Source organism: Telopea speciosissima, chromosome 5 (genome assembly GCF_018873765.1).
Source record: "Telopea speciosissima isolate NSW1024214 ecotype Mountain lineage chromosome 5, Tspe_v1, whole genome shotgun sequence".
Lineage (NCBI taxonomy): Eukaryota > Viridiplantae > Streptophyta > Magnoliopsida > Proteales > Proteaceae > Telopea > Telopea speciosissima.
This window is the reverse complement of record NC_057920.1, coordinates 7,827,077-7,852,795: the sequence shown is the minus strand read 5'-3', so window position 1 is coordinate 7,852,795 and position 25,719 is coordinate 7,827,077. Positions and strand designations below refer to the sequence as shown.

Genomic DNA, 25,719 nt, shown 5'->3' with positions numbered 1-25,719 from the left:
CATTAACATCATTGATGAGCAGTGGGAGAAGCACTTGAGTCATCCATTGCATAAAGCTGGTGAGTTCAACATACTTTACACTTTAAATGTTAAAACTTTTTTACATTTACATATTCAAAACCCAAAGGCATTAAGTCACTAACAAATTATATTTGTGGTGTCTACTTTACCAACATACTATTTGAATCCAAAGTATTAGTACTCCCATGATCTTGGGCTAGACACAGATTTGTTAGTGGCAGTTCAAGCTGTTATTGAGAAGTTGGAGCCCAATCCAAAGATACAAGCTACCTGCAATGATGAGGTGAGAGTATGGGACTTTGGTAGTTAGTTTATGAATGTAATTATTAAATAGCAAATAGTAATGCCTCTGACAATGTTTGAAATTTAAAATGAAAAATAGATCAAATACTTCAGAGAGGCCTCAGCAAGTTTTGATCGACAAGCTGCAGTGGAGGGTAGACAAAAGTCAGACCCTGGTAGGTGGCATGATATTACATTTATGAATTATAATTTTATCCCTTTAGAATGTATATATTCTTAATATTCTATAATTGTAATGCAGCCGACTGGTGGGTGCTTTATGGTACAAGTTCACCCAACCTAAGGAAGGTAGCAGTGAGAGTGCTCTCACAAACTTGTTCATCCTTCGGATGTGAGCGCAACTGGAGTACATTCTCATTGATACATTCAAAGAGGCGGAACAGGTTGGGTAGCGAACGATTGGAGCAGCTTGTGTATGTACACTACAATATGAGATTAAGGATGAGCCACATACGTGAAGGAATTGAACTGTCCAACATTTTCTAGGATTCTGATGAGGATGACGATCCCCTATTCCAGTGGGTGAGGGATCGTGGTACACTCGATATGTATCAGTCTGAGGTTAGGCCCGACCCCACCATTGCGTCTGTAACCGGTACTGATGTTGAAGAATATATGTCGTAAAAGGGGCGTGCACATTCAGACTCCTCGAGACCTTTTAAGCCTGCTGATGATGATGATGGTGGTGATGATGACAGTGGTGGTGGTGGCGGCATACAGAATGGTGGTTATTATGATGATCGTCATGAGGGGATGCGTGAGCAGTACCAGTATGAAGTGGGAATGCAGGAGGACCCTGTGCGTTTCACAGGTGAGTCTCAGTTTACGCATGCCACTCAAGATCAAGACTATGGGCATGGTGGCCACACTAAAACAATGCAACAGAAAGAAGGGTCGCAAACACTTACATGCTCAGGATGATGACAGCAATATGAACACCATGCTTGCAAGTTTCGAAAGCATGAGTATAGATACTACTAGTAAGCATCAGTCATGACATTCATCTCAGCATCATCATGGCTATGACTATGGCTAGGAGAGCACCGGTTCTGAAATAGTGGCTATGGGCAGTCAGCAGTTGAGTTTGACAATCAAAGCACTGGGTCAGGTTTTGGGTACATATTCCCAGTCCCAAACCAGCCATACATGCCTCAAACTCAATATGACAGTAGCAGTGGATCTCACACCTCATACCAACAGCCTCCCATGTACCCTAGAATAGGGAGTTTGGTATATGTTGATGACAACACTTATATGGAGGCTGTGTCACACTATGCACAACACTTCAGCAATTCTATGACATGGGAATTCTTTGTGGTACAATATGGGGAAGAATTTATTACTCGATCACATTTTATGTAACAAATTCAGTGAACATTGATGTAATGTACTTTTTATTTGAATTTTTTGATTGATATGTACTAAATTGAATGTTTTGATTGCTAATTTGCTATGTATTACTAAATTATGTGTAGAGTAGGTTGTTTTAGTACGACTCGTCACCTACCAACCTATGGTCCAAAGTGAAACTCATATTTGGACTTGTTTTTTGGGAAATCTGGGCATGCCATTGTGTTTAAATGGCCTGAAATAGGATGAATACCAAGTTTCAGACCCAAAATATGTGTAAAACCCACCGAGTTGGGGGTCCGAGTCAAAAAAAAAAAAATGTAATAACTCGCCGAGATTGCGAGATCTTGACTCGTCTCTGTTTTTGGCTGGGCTGAGATTCCCCCGGGACCCGAGTTTTAGAACCTTGGTTCTGTCCATGTAGCTTCTTTTTTATAAATTGGGGTAGATGGGTTAAAAGGGGTTAAAAAATGGGTCAAAACCATACCCAAACCCGATACCGAGATCTCGCCAAGATTTTGGCGAGAAATTGTAAATTTATAATGTAAAAATTCAGGAAAATATCTTCAAATTAGGGGTCAGCTGCATGGGTTGAGATGATACCGAGATCTCGCCGAGAAAGTGTAAAAAATTAATGCATATGGTGTTTCGACTCGGTTTTTTGAAATACCGAGAAACTCGGCGAGATCTCGCGAGTTCTCGAACCATGCTTTTGCTAGAAGACGACAAAACGTCTACCTCTGGAGACACAGTGGATCTTGCTCATGACTCAGAAGATACTTTTCAGTTTGGACAAAGGTAGGAGTTTCCACAACTTTATTCCACGTCATCCAACACTAAGGGATAAGGCTGCTCTGCATAATTCTGCATTTGACAAAAGAGGAAAACAATGTCCCTCAAACCTGTGGAATGCCTCGTCATATGTAAAATTATTGCCTCTACTCATAAAGTTAGAATGTCTTTTTCAATAATGCACTGCGTCGGTGGATCTTACCTTCATTTGGTCACTAAATGCGTCGGTGGATTTCATTATGTTTTAAGTCCGCGGATTTGAAGACCTCTAAAGTCCAAAGATAAAGTCTATATATGACACAGCCTTCTAAGACAAGGGCATCGATTGAAGAAGTTCAGATTTCTTGTGCAAGTGTGATTTATATGATGTATTTTTTTATTGAGTGTTTTGAAAGTTTTTCCTATGTGTAAGAGTGATATGTATGCTATCTCAAGAGATCTTTGATATTATCTCTGAGATTTACGATCAGTTCTCTGGTTCTATATTGTTCAACGACAAGTTCACCGTCGGGTTTCCGGAGAGTTTCTGGTCAGCTTGTTATTGTCTGTCTCCTCATCTAGACAAATACTGTAAGATACATATGTAAGTGTAATCTTTATTTCGTATATTTTATTAATGTTGTGTGTAAGAATTGAAGTTTGATTTACAACTAATAGTAGAAGATATTCATTTTACTTCTATTAATATAGATAGATTATTTACTTTATATTCTTGTTCTCGTCCTTCTGATACTGTAGCTGTGCTGTTATATATTATTAGCTGGTAAATATATTTGCAAATGATATTTGAAGATAAAAGAGAGATTACTCGAAAGTTTAATCTACTACTTCTATGAGACTAGAAATTTTTAAACGGATTAGGTCACTTGAAAGAATTATTGCCATCGAAAAGGAAGATATAGAACTTATTCAGCGAAACATTAATAATATTGATATCTTTAATAGACAAATCTCGTATCTCCGTAGCAACGGACAGTCTGTCTCATCCTTCGAGGCTGATACTGGTAAACCAATAGACTAGCTGGGAACTATATATTCCTTGAATCCCATCTAGAGAATCTTTTGGAATTTGAATTCGAGCTTGACAATCTAAGGCTGGGATAAGAGTCTCTGTTTCTTGCTGCTAGATCATATAGATATATATCTATACCAGAGCGGTCCAAAAACTTAGTTTGTCCCCAAACTACTTAGTTTGTCCTAAGATTTTCCAATTGGTTCTCGAATTCGAGCTTCAATTTCTACCTTTATGGCTTCTTCTGAAGATAATCGTTCAAGCACATATGGTATGACATGATTTAGACCATGATTTCGAAGAAAGTCAACTCTATAAGTCCAATGGGCTATTCTTGACTTGGTATCAGCCAAGTCCTGATCAAGGTTGGAGAGAATGATATTAAGGACCCTTATTTGATTCCTGACTCTATGCATATTATCCCAACATCCTAAAGTTCAGCTGCTCTGTATAGTCAAAGAGCTGATCTTTAGAGATATAAAGTGTTATGACACAGAGGTCGTGTTGCAGAAGCAGAGGGGCTATTTCAGAAGGGCTGACCCGAGGGGCTTTAGATAGAATAAGGCGTTTCAAATGTGAAAGCCACCTGTCCCAATAACCAATTTCCTGCTTTTGCTTTTACACCATTGATGGAACCGGATGCCGTTCTTAATATGAAGATTCATAAAAGTAACATATTAAGCTTTTGAGTTATCTCTTTCCTTTCCTCACGAAGGACTTCTAAATGAATTTGCCAACTGATAATTCGAATAGAAAAATAGAAAATATCATGAGTATGACAAGAAGGAATTCTAGCTAGCATAAAATTAATAGAATTCAGAATCATAATAATATTTTCATTTATCAATTCTAAATCTTCGTTAATATAACGCAAATAAAGCATATCATTAGAAGTAAGAAGAATGCTTACATATGAATATTGCAATTCTGACCCGGGAACGGAGATAGGTAATAGCAAGAGGACCAGAAGAAATTCGGGAGTCCTGGCTGGAAGTAGTCCGTTAAAAAGGTAAACGTCGGATGGCGATCATAATCTCAGAGATGATATTCGAGATCTCGTGAGATTGCATAAAGCTACATAGCACACCACACTAAAAACTACAAAGCACACCACACTGAAAATGAAAAATATTACAATTTTCTTCGATGGTTTCAAAGAGAAGAGAAAGCCTTATTTATAGAAGTTTGGACGGACTTCACAGAGCTACAAATCCGTGGACTTCAATGGCCTTCGAATCCACCGACGTAGGGGCCAACTACTTTTAATGAGGTATTCCACTGGTCGAAACCCTATTTTCCTCATTGTCAAAAGTAAGAGAATAAGATATCATTTCTATTTAGCTTTAGAGGAAGAGCTCGAAAAAAGTGGCGGAGAATCCGGCTTTTGTGCATCTTAAAGAAAAGCTTCTACGTCACGACCCAATTCCACAGTATCTTTTGAGGTGGACATCTTGTCATCTTCTGGACAAAAAAATCTCTAATATCTTTTGTCGAATTTTTTGCATCGTCCAGTTGGGATGCTTTTGTCGAATAGTCGCGATCATAGAAGATAGGTCGTCAGACTTTTGGGGAATGGAACTAGAGCTTTCACCACAAGAAAAAGCATCAGAACAGATTCCCCTTTTTACTATGATCTTAGCTGGGATAAGTCTGGAAATATTAAATCGATCCCACCATTTGATGTAAATCTGACGGTGCAGACAAGGAAGAAAATCCCAAAATTGATCTTCATCTTCTGGAAGAATGTATTTCCACCTCATGACCCATGGAATCTCATAGAGAATGATAAACTGGAGCATGATATCCTGAGGATCAATAGAACTATTAAATTTTTTGAATTTATTCATAGATTCGATGAGAGGAGGGAAGAAGTCCTTATTAGTGGGACCCCATATAAAGAACCAATATTTGAACCAATTTGGTATACGAGATGTCGAATATTGAAGACGAAATTGTATATACCAGGAGTGAGTGCCTGATTTATTTTTATAAAGTCTGTGGCATCTTCTCCGTCCCCCGTTTCCTCTCGTGTCCCACATTCATCTTCCATCCTGAAGTCTCAATTTACTAAAACCTCTACTATTCTCCTATCTCCAATAGAAGCCTACCATGTTCAGCATCACCTTTCTCCTGCCACTATCGCAGAAACCTATTATATTGATCATCCTACCTCCTAGCATGAACTGAAAAGTACTGACTATTATGAGCGTATTTTGTCTGAAACAGGTTGCGTTAATATAAGCCATACACACTCCGATGCAGCAAATATTCACAAAGCCTACTCTAAATATTTTATTCTTCAAATAAAGTCTTTCAATGACTGGGGTACCCTTATATCTACCCCTAGGCCATTTCAGGACTCTTCTGGATTATTATGCTCTTCATATACCTATATAGACTATATAAAAGCCTGGGACCAGGTACTCATATATCAAAATAAATCAAGCACTCATTCCTGGTATATACAATTTCGTCTTCGATATCTCATATACCAAATTGGTTCAAATATTAGTTCTTTATATGGGGTCCCTCTAATAAGGACTTCTTCCCTCCTCTCATCGAATCTATGAATAAATTCAAAAAATTTAATAGTTCTATTGATCCTCGTGATATCACGCTCTAGTTTATCATTCTCTATGAGATTCCATGGATCATGAGGTGGCAATACATTCTTTCAGAAGATGAAGATCAATCTTAGGATTTTCTTCCATGTCTGCACTGTCAGATTTACATCAAATGGTGGGATCGATTTAATATTTCCAGACTTATCCCATCTAAGATCATAATAAAAAGGGGAATCTATTCAGATGCTTTTTCTTGTGGTGAAAGCTTTGGCTCCGTTTACCAAAAGTCTGACGACCTATCTTCTATGATCGCGTCTATTCGACAAAAGCATCCCAACTGGACGATGGAAAAAATTTGACAAAAGATATCAGAGATTTTCTGTCCAAAAGACAATTAGATGTCCACCTCAGAAGATACTGTGGAATTGGGTCGTGACGCATAAGCTTTTCTTCAAGATGCGCAAAAGCCGGATTCTCCGCCACTTTTTTTGGGCTCTTCCTCTAAAGCTAAATAGAAATGATATCTTATTCTCTTACTTTTGACAATGAGGAGAACAGGGTTTCGACCCGTGGAATGCCTCGTTAAAAGTAGTTGACCCCTGCGTCGGTGGATTTGAAGGCCATTGTCCGCAGATTTGTAGCTCTGTGAAGTCCGTCCAAACTTCTGTAAATAAGGCTTTCTCTTCTCTTCGAAATCATCGAAGAAAATTGTAATATTTTTCATTTTGAGTGTGGTGTGCTTTGTAGCTTTTAGTATGGTGTGCTATGTAGCTTTATGCAATCTCACGAGATCTCGAATATCATCTCTGAGATTTATGATCGCCATCCGGTGTTTACCTTTGTAACGGACTACTTCTAACTAGGACTCCCGAACTTCTTCTGGTCCTCTTGCTATTGCCTATCTCCATTCCCAGGTCAGAATTGCAATATTCATATGTAAGCATTCTTCTTACTTCCAATGATATGCTTTGTTTGCGTTATATTAACGAAGATTTAGAATTGGTAAATGAAAATATTATTATGATTATGAATTCTATTAATTTTATGAAAGCTAGAATTCCTTCTTGTCGTACTCATGATATTTCCTATCTGTCTATTCGAATTATCAGTTGGCAAATTCATTTAGAAGTCCTTCGTGAGAAAAGGAAAGAGATAACTCAAAAGCTTAATATGTTACTTTTCTGAATCTTCATATTAAGAACGACAATCGGTTCCTCCAATGGTGTATACAAGAGCAAAAGAAGGAAATTGGTTATTGGGACAGGTGGCTTTTCACATTTGAAACGCCTTATTCTATCTAAAGCCCCTCGGGCCAGCCCTTCTGAAATAGCCCCTCTGCTTCGACAACACGACCTCTGTGTCATAACATTTGATATCTCTAACGATTAGCTCCTTGACTATACAGAGCGGCTGAACTTTAGGATGTTGGGATAATATGCATAGAGTCAGGAATCAAATAAGAGTCCTTAATATCATTCTCTCCAACCTTGATCAAGACTTGGCTGATACCAAGTCAAGAATTGCCCATTGGATGACTTTCTTTGAAATCATGGTCTAAACCAGTATTTAACTTTGAAGTAATAGTATTTAAAAACTTAGAGAAACATATAGCTCAAGGAACAATTCCTAAAATAAATGAAACCCAGATATATATATATACTAAAGGAACATTTGAATTTCATACTGATTATAATATAAAAACCTGTGAATAATATATATAGCTCAGTATTAAAGGTAGATGAAAATGGTAAACCTTGCTTTTGAAGATGATTAAATTGTCTATCAAGAACTTCATTATTCTTTTCAATATTATAAATATTAATTAGTCTGAATATGTTTTATATCTTCCTTTTCTAAGGCTATAACTTTTTTAAGTATTTGAAGTTTCATAAAAGTAGCAGATTAATTTTTTGAGTTATCTCCCTTCTCTCTTCAAATATCAACTGTAAATCTATTTGCCAATCAATAACATATAACAAAATGTTTATAGCATCAAAAGAAGTAGAACGAGAGTATTTTGCAAATAATCTGTCAATATTAATAGAGGTGAAGTGAATATCTTCTTCTACTAATTGTAAATCAAACTTTAATTCTTGCACACAAAACATAAAGAAAACAAACTTACATATGGATATTACAGTGTTGGTCTAGGTATGGAGACAGACAATAGCACGCGGACCAAAAGTACTTTGGCAATCCGGTGGAGAATTTGTCGCTTATAAAAGAGAATCCAAGGAACTGGTTATACACCTCAGAGATTATATCCAAGATCTCTGCAGATTGCATACACACTTACAAACACTCAACTAAAACTTACACAACATTCAAAGGATTCACTCAAATACATTCAAAACTTATACAACACTCAAAGGAATCACAAGCATTCTTCAGTAAGGGAGCTAAATTTCTTCTCACGATGATCTCAATGTTTGAAGTGGCTTCATTAAATAGACACTTGAGGATTTCAAGTGATTTGGAATCCGGAAAGCATTCTGCATAATTGCGAGTGAGTGTGCTCCTTGATTGACGTGTTGAGACATAACTGACGAAGGAAATTATTGCAAGAGGACGAAAATAGAAAGCAAGTGGAGGCAATAATAGAGCTTGGCAAGTGGAGGTAATAATAGAGCCTAATGACGAGGCATTCCAAGGGTTCGGACCCAGTTTTCCTCTTTGTCAAAAAGCCAATTATTTCAACAGGATTAGGTCTTAGATGAAGATGAATATGGGGACTCTGGCTTTTGGCCGAAGTGAACGTCCGAATCTCGAGCTAGATCAACAGTATTGCTTGAGGATGACATTCTATCATCATCTGGCTAGAAAGCATCAGTAATACGCTGGCAAATTTGTTCCAACGTCCAATTTGGATGAGAATTTCGTATTGATGATATAATTGCCACTAGTTCGTCAGACTGCTGATGTGGAGAAGTGTTGCTTGGACCAGAAGAATCATTATTAGAATAGATTCCCCTTTTGATGATTATCTTGCTAGGAATGAGACGTGAGATATTTAATTTTTCCCACCATTTAATGTAGATTTGTCGATACAGAGTAGGAAGATAATCCCAGACAAGATTGGTATTAGGAAGGATAGTATATATCCATTTCATTATCCAAGGGATCTCATATATAATCAGAAATTGTATATTGATATCACGGGGATAAAGAGAAGAATTATATTTTTTGAATTTAAAAAGGGATTCTCTTAGGGGGAGAGGGAAGAAATCCGAATTGGTCGGACCCCATATAAAAAACCAATATTTGAACCATATTGGTATATGAGATATGTTATGTTGCAAATGGAACTGGATATACCAGGAGCGAGTTCCGTATATATTTTGATAAATAAGTACCTGTTCCCACGCTTTGATATAATCAAAGTATGTATATGTTGTATAGGATATATCAGAAGAATCTAGAAATGACCTGTTGGTGGATATATGGGTCCCCCAGTCATTAAAAGATTTTATATTGATGATAGAGAATTTTGAATATGCCTTGATGGTATTAGCGGAATCAGAAAAGGTATGGGTAATGTTAACGCACCCGGTTTCAGAGAGGATGAGCTCATAGAATTCAATAGGTTTTATTCCCTAAATAGGGTGATCAATGAAGTATGCTTAAGCTATTTGGGATGGGGTGAGTTTATGATGAATGTAATATTCTTCAATAGGGAAGAGGTGAATAGTGGCGGTTTCAGAAAACTGTGCTTTAGGATAAGATGAATTATATTTTTTGAATTTAAGAAGGGATTCTCTTAGGGGGAGAGGGAAGAAATCCGAATTGGTCGGACCCCATATAAGAAACCAATATTTGAACCATATTGGGAGATATGTTATGTTGCAAATGGAACTAGATATACCAGGAGTGAGTTCCGCATATATTTTGATAAATAAGTACCTGTTCCCACGCTTTGATATAATCAAAGTATGTATATGTTGTATAGGATATACTAGAAGAATCTAGAAATGACCTGTTGGTGGATATATGGGTCACCCAGTCATTAAAAGATTTTATATTGATGATGGAGAATTTTGAATATGCCTTGATGGTATTAGCGGAATCAGAAAAGGTATGGGTAATGTTAACGCACCCGGTTTCAGAGAGGATGCGCTCATAGAATTCAATAGGTTTTATTCCCTGAATAGGGTGATCAATGAAGTATGCTTCAACTATTTGGGATGGTGTGAGTTTATGATGAATGTAATATTCTTCAATAGGGAAGAGGTGAATAGTGGTGGTTTCAGAAAACTGTGCTTTAGGATAAGAAGAATTATATTTTTTGAATTTAAGAAGGGATTCTCTTAGGGGGAGAGGGAAGAAATCCAAATTGGTCAGACCCCATATAAAAAACCAATATTTAAACCATACTGGTATATGAGATATGTTATGTTGCAAATGTAACTGGATATACCAGGAGTGAGTTTCGTATATATTTTGATAAATAAGTACCTGTTCCCACGCTTTGATATAATCAAAGTATGTATATGTTGTATATGATATAACAGGAGAATCTAGAAATGACCTGTTGGTGGATATATGGGTCCCCCAGTCATTAAAAGATTTTATATTGATGATGGAGAATTTTGAATATGCCTTTATGATGCTTTGATGGTATTAGTGGAATCAGAAAAGGTATGGGTAATGTTAACGCATCCGGTTTTAGAGAGGATGCGCTCATAGAATTCAATAGGTTTTATTCCCTGAATAGGGTGATCAATAAAGTATGCTTCAGCTATTTGAGATGGGGTGAATTTATGATGAATGTAATATTCTTCAATAGGGAAGAGGTGAATAGTGGCGGTTTTAGAAAACTATGCTTTAGGATAAGAAGGAGACGGAGGGGTTTTTGAAGAGCTAGGAGAAGGTGTTTCTTGTATAGCTTTGGACTTGCCTTTGTCAGGGGCGGAGAGGATTCCTGAAAAGACTGGTACTAACTGCTTATTTTTGTCCCTAAAAAAACTCACATGTTAAAAAATCAGGCAAGGAGTTTTTCTCTCCTAAAATAAATTCAATATCAAAATCAAATATAGAAAGTAGTGACTGCCATCTGGAGAATATTTGTTTAGCAGCAAGGTTTTTGACGTCCTTTTCCAACACATCCTCTGTCGCTTTACAATCAATTCACACTAAAAAAATTTTATTCAACAAGTCACTCTCAAATTTGGTAATACAGTGAACAAGAGATAGGATTTCCTTTTTGATGGTGGAACACTTTTGCTGAGTTGGATTCCACGTTCTAGAAGTAAACCTCACTAATTGTTCTTTGCCTAAAGAAAGTCTCTGTTTGAGAATTCCTCCATATCCTGTATCAGACGCATCTGATTCGACTATCTTGTATTAGATCAGGTTGGGCTAAGGATAGGCAGGGAATCTCTTTGGCTTTAAGTTTGATTTTTCGGATTGCTTTAGTCTGTTCATCCGTCCATGGTATCGGAGTTTTTTGGAGCCGAAGGAAGAGGGGTTTAGCGTCTTTGGCTAAGTCTTTATAAAAATCAGATATATAGTTCAGGCTCCCGAGGAACCTTTGTAGCTGAGTTTTGTCGGTTATTTCATCGGGTAATTTGTCGGCGAATTGAATTGCACGCTCAATTGGGACTATGGATCCAAAAGATATATAATGCCCAAGGAATCTAATGTGGGTTTGGAAAAGTTTTACCTTCTTGGCAAAAACCACTAAACCTACAACTTTGACAACCTTTAAAAATATATTGAGATGCTTCCAGTGCTTATCGATAGTATTGGAGAATATCAAGACGTCATCAATATAAATTATTATGAAATTAGAGTACGGATTGAAAATTTGATTCATTATGTTTTGCTATTCAGATGGTGCATTTTTTAATCCAAATGACATTACATTCCATTCATATTGTCCGAAAGGAACAACAAATGCCGTTTTATACTTATCCTTTTCAGCAATCTGAATTTGCCAATACCCAGATTTCATATCAAATTTTGAAAATATGTATGAAGCATAAAGTCTATTGAGAAGATCACGTTTATTTGGCAAAGGATATCTAATCCATTTAAGGACTTTATTCAAAGGTTTATAATTGATTACGAGTCTAGGTGCTCCTCTTTCTATTTTAGCATTATTTTCTACATAAAAAGCTGTACAGCTCCATGGGAATTTGCTAGGGCATATTAAACCTTTGGCCAATAAGTCAGCGATTTCCTTTTGACAAGTTTCGCGTTGAGTTGTTGGCATTTGAGCAGCTTGAGCTTTGGTAGGAATCATTCAATCCGAAAAATTATCCTCATATGGAAGGGTAACTATATGAGACTTTCGATTCCAGAAAGCATTAGGGACTTCTGCACAGATTTCGCTTTCAAGCTTTTGTTGAAAATTCTTTATAGTTATTTGCATTTTAGGGTTCTCAATTTTCTCTTTTATTGTCTTCTTCTGTATCTCAGAGTGAAGAGTATTAATGAATTTTTCTTTATATTTTATTTGCCTTTGTAAAGAATTTATAGCATGTTCTTTTGGTTGTAGGCAAATGCGAATGTTATTTTTTGATTGTTTATGGTGGTATGAATGCCCCTGTGGTCAACTACAAATGGATATATCATTTGAAGAAATGGGGTTCCTAAAAGAACTAAGGATGATATTTTTTTAATCATCAAGAATGGGGTATCTAAACATATTCCATTATTATAGATAACCGTATTAGTAAGCTTATAGTTGGCATTCATCTTTGAGCCACTTGCGGTGGTCATTCTCTGTGTGGTTGTTTCAAAATACTGTGAAGGTACTAAACCTTCTTTTAAACAGTTTAAATCTGCTCCAGAGTCAACTAAAGCTAAGGTACTAACAGTGTATTCTTGGTGCACTATTATATTGATAAGAACATACCATCGCTGGGATGTGATAGTATGGACTAGACGAATGCCTTAGGAAGAAGTTCCTTTATTGGCAAACATATTGTGAAAATCTTCCTCTTCTTCCTCAACAGTAGGATTTTCTAAGTATTGTTGGGCAGTGAGTTCAAGAATCTAGACATGTTGTTTTAGAACAACAACTTCACTTTTTAGATCTTTTAACTCTTTGCGAAGATCAGCTATAGATGACTAATTAGGAAAGGCAGGTTTTACCTGAGTATTCTGAAGTCTTTTTATGATATTTTTAAAATTATATTCATCAATTTTTTCAGGTAGTTTATTTGTTTTATTAAGCTGTTGTGTTTTTATAAGATTTATATAGTCAGTCAGCATTTTGGACTTGACCTGAGGATCAGTAATTTGATCAATGGTTTTTATAAATGTGTCTTCCTCCGCGGTTAGGGTATTGATACTTAGTCCATTCATACGGAGAGAGGCTCTATAGGGGTTGCACTGACAATCGGAATCAGAGCTAGAATCGACAGACATGAATAATTCTTCATCATGCCTGACCTGATTAATTTCTTTATCAGAATCTTCATTTTCTGATTTAGAAGTATTTAAGAAAATATTACACAAATTTTGTTTTTGAGTTTCATCAATCTCTAAAGCATTAATTTTTTCTTTAACTCGACATTGACTTTTGAAGTGGCCGACTTTACCACATTTGTAGCAGATGGGAGGCTTATTTGACCTTAGGGGATTTGTATAGAATTTTTTTGTTTTATTTGGAATAGTATTATCGTTTGAATTATGCTTGGGGAAATATTTATTATATTTTATATTTCGTTTAGTTTTTGGCCTGAAAGGTTGTTTATATGTTTAAATATTTTCAAGATCATGTGCAAGTCATTCAGGAATGAATGCTGACCACTTCCTCCTTGCAAGAAAAGAGGTAACACAACTCCAAAGTCAAGGACTTATTGAACATACCTCTTCTCAGTGGGCATGTGAAGCTTTCTATGTCAACAAAAGAGCCGAACAAGACCGAGGAAAAATGCGTCTGGTTATCAATTACCAACCCCTTAACGCATTCCTTGCTGATGATAAATTCCCCTTGCCTACCAGACCATCACTGATGTTGCAGCTTTCAGAAGCTACCATCTTCAGCAAATTTGATTTGAAAGCAGGATTTTGGCAATTGGGAATTCATCCGGAAGATAGGGCCAAGACAGCTTTTTGCATCCCAGGATACCACTTCCATTGGACAGTGATGCCTTTTGGATTGAAGGTCGCTCCCTCACTCTTTCAGAAAGCGATGATGAAAATTTATGAGCCAATTCAATCTCAGGCTTTGATTTACATCGATGACATCTTATTGTTCTCCAAAACAGAAGAAGAGCATCAACAATTACTCCATCAGTTCCATGAAATCACTCTGAAATATGGAATCATGCTCTCTCCCTCAAAGATGCAAGTTGGGGTCCCCAAAATAGACTTTCTCGGTGTCACCATTGACCAAGGAAAATATGAGCTCCAACCTCATATTGGAAAGTCTTTGTTACAATTCTCTGATGGACCATTTACCGTTCAATAACTCCAGCAATTTCTTGGGATCATAAATTATTTGATTGAATTCATCTCCAATCAAACTTAGTATACAGGCCCTCTGAATGCCCTCCTCAAGAAAAACCCTCCAACATGGTCATCACAGCATACAGCAACAGTTAAATATCTCAAAGCTATTGCTCAGAAGCTTCCTCCTCTTCAGATCCCTTCAACAGGTCTTCGGGTTCTCCAAACTGACGCCAGTGATACACATTAGGCGGCAGTCCTGCTTGAAGAAAAACATGGAAAGCGACATGTTTGTGGATACCGTAGTGCCAAATTCAAACCTTCTGAACAGCACTACTACTCCACATTCAAAGAAATTCTTGCAGTCCGGAGAGGCATCGAAAAGTTCCAGTTCTACCTTATTGGTCACACCTTCCAAGTGGAAATGGATATGTCATCATTCCCCCGAATGCTTCAATTCAAACAGAACACTCTCTCAGAACCACAACTTCTCAGGTGGGCGGATTGGTTTTCCAAATGGTCATTTAAGGTCAAACATATCAAAGGAAAATATAATGTGCTAGTAGATTTCCTATCCCGACCCAAAAAATTAATCCAATCCATTATCCCTATCATTCCCCTCTGCATGCCCCTCACTCCTGGAGTATCCTCATCCTCCTCTTTTCCCCCTGATGATGAAGATCCAAAACCCAATCCAGCTCCCTTCCTACCTACACTTCCCCCAGAAGTTTATAGCGATATTTCTGGTTGCACCATGATTGAATACAGTAGACAAACCTACCAGGACCTCCTCCCTCTTTTAGTATACCAATACAGCATACAATACAAATGGATGGTATGTCACGCTTCTTATCCATACCTCACCCTCTTCACCATCAACCGGTTTTATCTCTTTGAAAAAGAATTTTATGTCTTCTTTTGGCACCTCCTTGTTGTTCACCACATAGCATTGTACCTTCCCATTTCTATCCTTCATCACTACATAGTAAGGTCCAATTGTAGTCTGCTTCCCCCTGGCTGTAGAGACTACCTTGGTCTCCAGGTATCTCCTTATTTTGCTAAGCTTCTTACTTTATTTGCTCTTATCCCCCAGTGGATTAATATCCTATCTACCCTCTCCGATGATGACACCTTTGTCATCATCCTTTTTCACAGACCCCTAGATCATATTCACCCAACCTTTGTTGAGCCTAATATCTCCTCAAATCATTACATGGCTTTCTCCCCCACTTTCCAGTTGCTATGCACCACGACATATGACCTGTTTGACCAGCGCACAGAACGAAAAGAAGAATGGCTTCAATTCATGCACAACATGTGTTCTCACAGTCAGGTGGACTCCAATTGCCTGCCGGAATGCCTCATTACCACCACGTTCAATGCATGGGAGACTAATGATATTCTCCAAGATCCTAATATCCACCGCATCATGGAGAACCACGAGGATTTCCAAACACCATTATCTTGATGGGTCCTACGATAGTGACACCGGTCCAGATACTTATTAAGATGGTTTGGTTTGGTTTGTAAAAGTAACTATGGTTTGTAAAAGTAACTACGGTTTGTAAAAGTAACTATGTGGTAGTTGTAATAGTAACTATAGTTGGTGGTTGTGTGGTTGTAATTGTTACTATGATGGTTGTAATAGTGTTCAGGTATTTGGATAATTATAGCCATCTTTCCTTCATTGTGATGAAATATTGCACTTTCAACTTGATGCTCACTCCTTCGATTTGCTGGATTATATAGAAGACAAAGAAGACAGAGGACTGGTGAGAGACCCGGACTTGAAAGGCTTTCGAATCCACCGACACCTGAATAATTGAGGCGTTGCATGATGGAAGGTATCTTTATCAAAGCTGCTTGATAAGATGCTTCTTTTTTAAATATATTCTTGCTTTTGATGAGGCATTCCACAGATCAGGGATCTTATTTTCCTCTTTGTCAAAAGTAAGATTTACTTTATTTTGTCGTTTCTTGAGATGCAGAGTAAATCGGAGTCTCTGGCTTTTGAGCAAAATCTTCAGCATAGGGATCTTCGTCACGGGCTAGATCAACAGTATCATCAGACACAAACATTTTGTCGTTTTCAACATCAGGCTTTAAAGCATCAAATATCTTCTAACCAATCTTTTCCAGAGACCAACGAGGGTTTTTCTTTTGGATAGAAACAAGCATTTATGTCAAGTCGTCAGATGTCTGAGAGATTGAATTAGTGCCTTCGCCAAATGTGAAGGAGTCCGAATAGATTCCTTTCTTGAGAATAATCTTAGTAGGGATGAGACGAGATATCTTGAATTTATCCCACCATTTTATGTATGTTTGTCTAGTTATTATAGGAATATAATCCCATTGCTGTCATTGGGATTATATTCCAACAATAAATAGACAGAATATATTCAGATTCCTCCACATATAGCGATCGATTTCTCAGTCCTCTGACGACCTAACAGACATGCTTGTTTCTCTCCAAAAGAAGCATCCTCATTGATCCCTTGAAAAAATTCGTCAGAAGATTCTTGATGCTTTGAAGCCTGATGATGAAACCGACAAAATGTCAATTTCAGAAGATGCAGTTGATTTAGCTCATGACGAAGACCCGTATGTAGAAGATTTTGCACAAAGGCCCGAAACTCCGGCTTTCTCACCGTCCCAAGATAAAACAAACAAATAAAGAATTCTTTACTTTTGACAAAGAGGAAAACATGATCTTTAATCCATGGATTGCCTTGTCAAAAGCAAGGTATATCTTGCTTTTATAAAGAAGAATCTTTTAAAGCTACTTTGGACAAACGGACAATTATTCAAGCATCGGTGGATTCAAACACCTCTTAAGTCCGTGAAACAACTTCTATAAAATCCAACTCTTGGCATCCAGGGGAGCATGGAAGAAAATTGTGCAAGCATTACAAGTTGGAGCAATTTTTCTGTTTTGAGTGTAAGTTTGTTTTCAAGAGTTTTTTGAGTGTTATTAGAATAAAATGAGTGTATGAACTCTCGTGAGATCAACCATATTATCTCCGAGATTTATGATAATCATCATGGCTTCCGGTTTGTAAGCGACGAATTCAAACTTGGATTTCCATCGTATTTCTGGTCTTCTTGTTTCTGTCTCTCTCCTCATCCAGACGGGCACTGTAATATCCATATGTAAGTATTATTTATGATAAATATTAACATTTTGTATGCTTTGTTTGCTTTATTTAAAAGAAGATTTAGAGTTTATTGAGGAAGACATTTTCTTTACATTAAGAAATTTGAAAAGATTGTTTATTGCCAATAAAAATTGTCATGAATATGAATGAAGCTCCTAATATTCTTGCTTGCATAATAGCTTGGCAAATAGATTTAAATATATTAAAAGAAGATAAAAAAGAGATGGCAAGCTTTATTATCTATTTTCGATTTTGAGATAGAATATATAAAAGGAGAACAAAATTCCCTCCTTGACTTTCTTGTGAATTTTTGTAGGGACCGAAAGGGCAAGAACCATCAGGACAAAGATAAGTAGATGACTCCAACCTATTCTGGTCTAGAGTTATCTTTCTCCTCTTCATCCAAAGGTCTTTCTTTTGTCTGTTCCATCTCCCATTTCTTCAGTTTCTCCCTCTCAACCCAAATCCCCTTTTTTAGAAACATCTACTATTCACATAATGCCAATTGATCAATACTATGTTCATCATCGAAAAACTCCCTCTGAAATTGCTACAGAAACTCTTAAAGATCATCTCCTTCCCAGTCTTGGTGACAAAACCTGAGAACACTATGAGCAAATTCTGAACGAAAGTGGTTCTGTTAATATTCATCATACGTTTCGAAATAATTCTGAAACAATAAAAGCTTATTCTAAGCTTTCAATATTCAATATTATCAATATTCATAATTGGGGACTTATTCCTTCAGCCCCCCGTAATTTGTCAAATAGAACAGGACTTAAAGTCAGCTCCTACACATTTTATGATTATATGAATGCTTGGGATCAAGTCCTCTTATATCAGAATGACTTCGAGACCCACAGCTGGTTTATTCAATTTTGGATTCAAGGTAGCTTAAAGGAGTTACCCAATTGGTTTAAATATTGGTTATTTATTTGGGGTCCTAACCAGGATATATTACCCCTCTCTCTCAAAGAATCTGTTATAAAATTCAATAATACTCTCAATTCGAGATATCTTTAATCAATTTATGATCTTATATGAGATCCTCTGGATTGTTAGATGGACTTGTACAGTTCCCCATGGGATTATATTCCGATCCTTTATTGTCAAATTTTCATCAAATTGTGGGATAAGTTCAATTTTTCTAAGCTTATTCCAGCTAAGATCAGCCTAAAAGAGGCATATATTCTGACTCTTTCTCTTTCGGCGAAAGTTCTTCCCAGCCAGATCCAGACGATTTTGTGGCGCTCTTAGCCTCCTTCAAAAAGAAGTACCCATCCTTATCTACAGAAGCTTTGAAGAAGCGCATTTCTGATGCCCTTACTAACGAAGAAGACGCCATGTCTCTTTTGACAGACGAAATGGTGGACCTATCCTCAGAGACTTGTCTTACTGGCTATGGTCAAAAGTCAGATTCTCCGCACTAAGATAACGCATCAAGCATCAAAACAGTATAAAGTAATAAATAATTTTACTTTCTACTGTTCATGAGGAATCTACTTTTCTTAAAGACAAAAGATGCGATGTCTTACCTGCCTCTACTTTTATAAAGATGATGCGACCTCTTACCTGTTGGCCATCTTCAATTATTCTCCTGAAGTGTCGGTGGAGTTAACTTTGTTTCAAGTCCGCAGATCCGGAAGCTTCCCCAACTATTATATAAGGCAACCTTGCCATCTCTTCAGGGCAAAGGTTGAAGTGTGCTTGAAGCTTGTGTTTAGTTGTGTGCTTAGACTCTTAAGCTTTCTTTTTGCAAGAGTGTTTTGTGAGTATTTATAAGTGGTGTAACTTGTTTTGTAAGCTTGCATTGTATGCTGCAAGCACTTGAGGATTGTACCAGCAACTTTGCTTGCGATTTCCTGTACTTCCTCCTGTCAGTCTGTTTTTGTGTCTCTCCTCATCCAGGAGCGTACTGTTGATTGCATATGTAGTTTTCTGTAAGCTTGTACTATTTGCACTGTTTACTTGTACTGTTTAAGCTTATTTATAATCTGAAAGCATAGAGCTGTAATACAGATTAGATATATTATTCTGTTTCTTACTAATTTAGATCAAAGGTGGCCGATACCCAATCTCAAATAGAATATAGAATTAATTATCTTCAATCTCAAGGTCTTACTCCCCCTCCTTTCTTAATTCAAGAATTAAATTTAGAATAATCCATATTACCCCCAATCGAAGAAGAATCAGATGATTAGAGCTTAGGCTTGAAAGTCTAAGGACAAATTAAGTCCTATTAGTTAGTCTTGGATTATTCTTGCGCCGTGTTTGGTGTATGTATATATATATATATATATATATATATATATATATATATATAGATAGATAGATAGATAGATAGATAGATAGATATTAATAACAAGGTTACTTCTTTATTGTCTTGTTTGATTCCAAGTTTTGATGTTATAATTTGGTTGACGAAGTCCTGCACTATCTTTGTGCTTCTGAAGCATTCCAAACCAAAGGGATGTAACATATTTTTGGAAGTAGGTTGAATAACAACAACAACAAACTCAGCCTTATCCCAACTGAATGGGGTCGACTACATGGATCTTTTCAAAAAAAAAAAAAAAAAAGAGGCACAACCCAAGAAGTCAGGAAAATCTCAACTAGATCGGGTCTGCAACATGGATCCTTGCCCTCCAATAGGCTCTATCCGAGGTCATACTTGGTACAAGACCCAGACTACTCGTCATTCCTCACAACCTCTCCTATGGTCATTTTAGGCTTGCCGCCCCTAGCTCTTCTAGCTCCTTCAATCGGGATCAGATCACTCCTCCACACTTAGGCATCCTTAGGTCGCCGTTGAACATGTCCATACCACCTCAAACGACATTCTTGAAGCTTGTCATTGATCGGGGCAACTCCCAAATCAGCTCTTATTACGATTATTCCTTACTTTACCCGTCCTAGTTTTTTCTCACATCCATCTTAACATCCTCATTTCTGCTACACATAGCTTCTTTATATGATACTTCTTAACTGCCCAACACTCCGCCCCATACATTATAGCCAGTTGAACAACAGTCCTATAGAACTTTCCTTTAAGTTTTAAAGGAATACGTCGGTCACACAGTACTCCGGTCGCGCTTCTCTACTTCATCCATCCCACTTTAATTCTCTGTGAAACATCATCATCTATGTCACCTGCCTTGTTTATGATTGATCCTAGATATCTAAAATAGTCACTTTGCGGTATTTCTCTCTCAATTTTCACCATGTCATTTTTCATCGTAGTGTGACTAAAGTTACATCTCATATACTCCGTCTTTGATTTACTAGTCTAGAAGCCTCTTATTTCCAGGGTTGATCTCCACAACTCTAACTTAGCATTTATCCCTGCTTTTGTCTCATTCACCAAAACGATATCATCTGCAAAGAGCATACACCATGGGACCTCGTCTTGAATGCTCTTGGTTAATTCATCCATGATAAGTGCAAATAGATAAGGCTTAGTCCTGATCCTTTATGTAATCCAATCGTAATTGGGAATTACTTGCCCTGGCCTTTGACAGATCTCACACTAGTCACCACGCCCTCATACATATCTTTAATAACATGTATATAATTACAGGGTAGCCCTCACTTCACAAGTACATGCCGGATTAAGTCTTTAGGGACTCTATCATAGGCTTTTTCCAGGTCAATAAAGACCAAATGGAGATCCTTCTTGCTAGCTCTACATCTTTCCATGAGCCTCCTCAATAGGTAGATAGCTTCTGTTGTGGATCTTCTTGGCATAAAACCAAATTGGTTCTTCGAGATATGAGTCTCTCTTCTCAGACGACTTCAATAACCTTCTCCCATAATTTCATAGTATGACTCATTAGTTTTGTGCTTCTATAGTTATTGCAGCTCTGAATATCACCTTTATTTTTGTAGATCGGGACTACAATGCTTCTTCTCCATTCATCTGGCATTTTCCTTGTGTTCATAATCTTGTTAAACAGGTTGGTTAACCAATAAACCCCACATACTAATAGGGTGTTCCACACTTCTATTGGAATCTCATCTGGGTCCGGTGTCTTGCCTACTTTCATCTTTCTTAGGCTTCTTTAACTTCCCCTACACCAATCTTTCGTACATATCTATGATCTATAGTCTCTTGATGAATAATGCAATCATCTGAGTCGTAATCATTTGAATTATCTCTCTATTTAGTAGTTTACAAATGTACTCATCCCATCTCCTCACAATGTCCTCATCCCTTACCAACATTCTTCCATCCTCACCTTTGATACATCTCACATGGTCGAAATCTCTACTCTTCCTTTCTTTCATTTTAGCTATCTCCCCTTCCTTTATGTTTAGGTTAACATAGAGGTCTTCATATTTCTTCGCCCTAGCCATCCTCATAATCTTCTTAGCCTCGTTTTTTGCCTCACTATACCTCTTTTTATCTTCTGTTTCTTGTGTCCGTTGCCATGTCTTAAAGCACTCTTTCTTGGTCTTGATGGCTGCTTGGACCTCAACATTCCACCACCAAGTCTCCCTAGGGGTGTTACTACCCTTTGCTTCTTCTAGAACTTCTTTGTCAACTCTTAATGCAAGTCATCATCTCCTTCCACATCACAATAGTGTCTCCCTCCAAGTCCCATTTTCCTTGTTTGACCACATTATCAGTAAATGTGCATATGGACTCCCCTTTTAATCTCCACCACCTTATCTTAGGATTCATAGGTTCCCTCCTCATACTCTTCTGTGCACTAAGGCACATATCCAGGACCACCAGTCTATGTTGGGTAGTTAGCTCTCCCCAAGAATAACCCTACAGTCCTTACAAAACATCCTGTTTGCCCCCCTAGTTAGGAAGAAATCAATTTGACTGGCATGATTCCCACTTTTGTAGGTAACTAAGTGTACCTTTCTTTTTTCAAAGAAAGTGTTCACAATGGATAAATCATAAGTTACCACAAAGTCTAAGATTGAGGTCCCCTCCTCATTCCTCTCTCCAACCCCGAATCCTCCATGGATACCTTCATAGCTTCTACGATCACTCTCACCATGTCCATTCAGGTCACCTCCAATAAGAATCAATTCATCCTGGCCAAAACCTTGTACTAAATCATCCATGTTATCCCAAAATTGGCGCTTACTACTATCATCCAATCCTATTTGGGGTGCAGAAGTGCAAACAATATTGACAACCTCTTTCTCCAACACAAGTTTGATGTACATAATCCTATCACCCAATCTTTTGACATCCACAACATCATTCATTAGGTCTTTGTCCAATATTATACCCACTCTGTTTCTATTACTTTGATCTCCCGAATACTAAAGTTTGAAGTCATCCAACATCTTAGCTTTGTCACCCTTCCATCTCGTCTCTTGGATACATGCGATATAAATCCTTTGTCTCCTCATCACATCTACCAACTCTAGACTCTTACCCATTAAGGATCCAATGTTCCACGAAGTTAATCTAATCCTATGTTTTTGGGCTGTTAAAATTTAAATAAAGGAAAAATGAAACCTGCAAATCATGTTGCCGTAGCTGTGAGATAATTTTTAAGTTTTTCTAGCTGCTTAGAAGTTAATGAGCTACAATATTAATCAGATGCTGAAGGGAAGCACATGAGAGCCTTTGCAAGGTGCTTGGTGCAACAGTGATTTGTGAGGTTGGGAAAAGGGGCCATCATACATAGATGCTGTGCATCTCGAGGATCCAAAAAGATGTGTAATAGAATTAGAGTTAGGCAGTGTATGCTGTGCATCTCGAGGATGCAAAAAGATGTGTAATAGAGTTACAGCTAGGTAGCTGGCTAATTCTGAGTGTCTGGATAGCTTTGCCATGCAAAAGAAAATGCCTTGCAACGTATTTAAGAGTGTGAACAACATGAGATAGTACAAGACATAAAGGCTGCATGGGCCAGATGGAGTGGTACCATGGATTCAGCCAAGAAATACTCTTTCTTTCAGGCTATGCCCAGAAACCCATGACAAAATTGAGGTGTCTTAGCATTAGAAAAGAAAATGGCAATTAAATAACTGATAATATATCAGGACAGCAGGGCCAATCTTCACCACAGTAAGGGGGATAAGGTTTGGGAAACTAAGTAGATATTAACTTCTCCACTGAATGGATTGCCCTGGCTTTTATAGCGCAGGGATAGGGTGGATAAAGAGTGAACCCAATGATTACCCCATCCTGGTGTCAACAAGATGACCGACAGCTACTGGCTGTTGAAACATAATTTCATCTATAACGTGATCGGGAGCCTCCCCAACCTGTAGTTTTTTTGTTTTTTCCCCTTTTTTATTATGGGAGGAGGGGGTTGGTGGGGTAAGGTGGTTGTGAAGGTTACACTCTTCCAGGTCTTAATTTCTCCCTCTTCCCTTTCCTGGGGGACTCCATTGGCAGGCTTGTTCGCTAATCTAAGCATCTGGTCAGGTTTATTCAATGAGTGACTCATTGGAGTATAATATATTTAAGTTTTTGATTAGCTTGAACATTATCCATAATTTACCTTTTTTGTATACATTTGTACAAGGAACCCAAGTTGGCAATGTCTTCAATTATGTATTTCAATATCTGTTGCAGAGAAACATTTATCAACACTTTCATCCTTCAAATTGCTGTGTTGTCCAATCACCTTAATGGGAGGGATACCCATGTGGGCCAGATCAAAATTTATGGGCCCCGTCTGTACGTAAAGATGTATGATTTTTCTGGTTCATTCGCAGCAAGTTGATGTAGTTAAGATTTTTTTTGTTATATTCTTTGGCAGGAACCCTATTCCTTGGCAGGAACCCTATTCCTCACCAACCATTTCAGTTCACTTCAAGGGAGTTCATTGTATTCATGTGTGAGATGAGATTTATGAGAACCATGGGATCATATGCTTACTGAGATTAACTGGTACAGGATCAAGTGGCCAAAAGTTGAAAACTACCAGTACCAATTACCTGAGAATCAAGAGAAGATTCTGCTGTGGATTGGAGATCCTTATTTACTTATTCCCTTTTTTCGCTTGGCTCAACAGAAGATTGACCAATTTTATAGCTTGGAAGAATGGTCTATCTTATCTAAAACTTCTCATGAAGCCAGTCCTTTACAATTGGCCATACATTTAAGAAAGCAATGTCAATGTTTGGAAAAAAATGTGTGAGTAGCATTGTTGCTCTGTATTTATTTGATCTATTGCTTTTGATTAATATGCTTTTACAGTATCAAGGCAGGTATATGCTACTTCACCTTGGACTTAGTGGTATATGCTCAACCACTGCCTGAACAACTACAACGGAAATCGTCATGCCCACTATCTTTCCATTTATCATGGGCACATGCATTATTTGATCTCTGGGAATACCAAGAACTATCATTAATTTTCTTTAGGTTTTCCATTCATTCTAGCAATGGAGTTGGCAGTTTGAAAAGTCCAGGTAGCAGCAGTTTGTCAATCGTAATCTTAATCTTTTACCAACCTGTCATCAATTGCATTACTTGGAGAATGTTTGTATCAGAGCTTACTGTAACCAACTTACTCTGTGAAGGGGAGCTGATGAAAACATGTTAGAAGAATAATTAAAGAGCTGCAAGGAGTATAGGAAAATAACCTCATTGCCTCATTGGTCATGATTTCTCCAACCCTAGTCTATTTGGATGATCTTCCAAATGCGATTATCTTCCTCAGGTACTCTGTTTTGCCAACCCGAACAACTAAGCAGCAGAATAATTTGATGGTCATTTTTCACATTTTTTAGTGTTATAGGCTCAGTTGATTATGGCCTTAATATTTCATGACGAAGCTCCTATGCATCTTAAAAACTTTATCTCACTTTTAACTCAATCAAATGTTGATTTTGACCTGGTGTGCTTTGAGCTAGTAAACCTTTCTTGCTAATGTTGTTCTAAGTTGCAGGGGTAGGTAGGGCAGAGTGGTGGAGGTTACTGTGAAAGTTAGAAAAATGATCCAACTGTATGTTTTCATTTTTATTTATAGCCTGAATTGTTAACATAAATAGTGACAATTTCTGATTTGATTGCCTTCTAATTATTGGACTATTTATGGATGAACGAATTGCTTTACTTGGTTTTGAGTGGAATTGGAGGCAAACATCAGATTATGAAATGTCAAATAGTTACAACTTGATGTGAACTATGAAACGGGAGGGATTT

General features: G+C 37.5%; 1 pseudogene; it reads left to right on the top strand.

Annotated features, from left to right (window-relative positions):
* Positions 1 to 24,728, top strand: part of LOC122661454 — a 58,786-nt pseudogene extending 34,058 nt beyond the window's left edge.
* Positions 24,729 to 25,719: the final 991 nt, after the last annotated feature.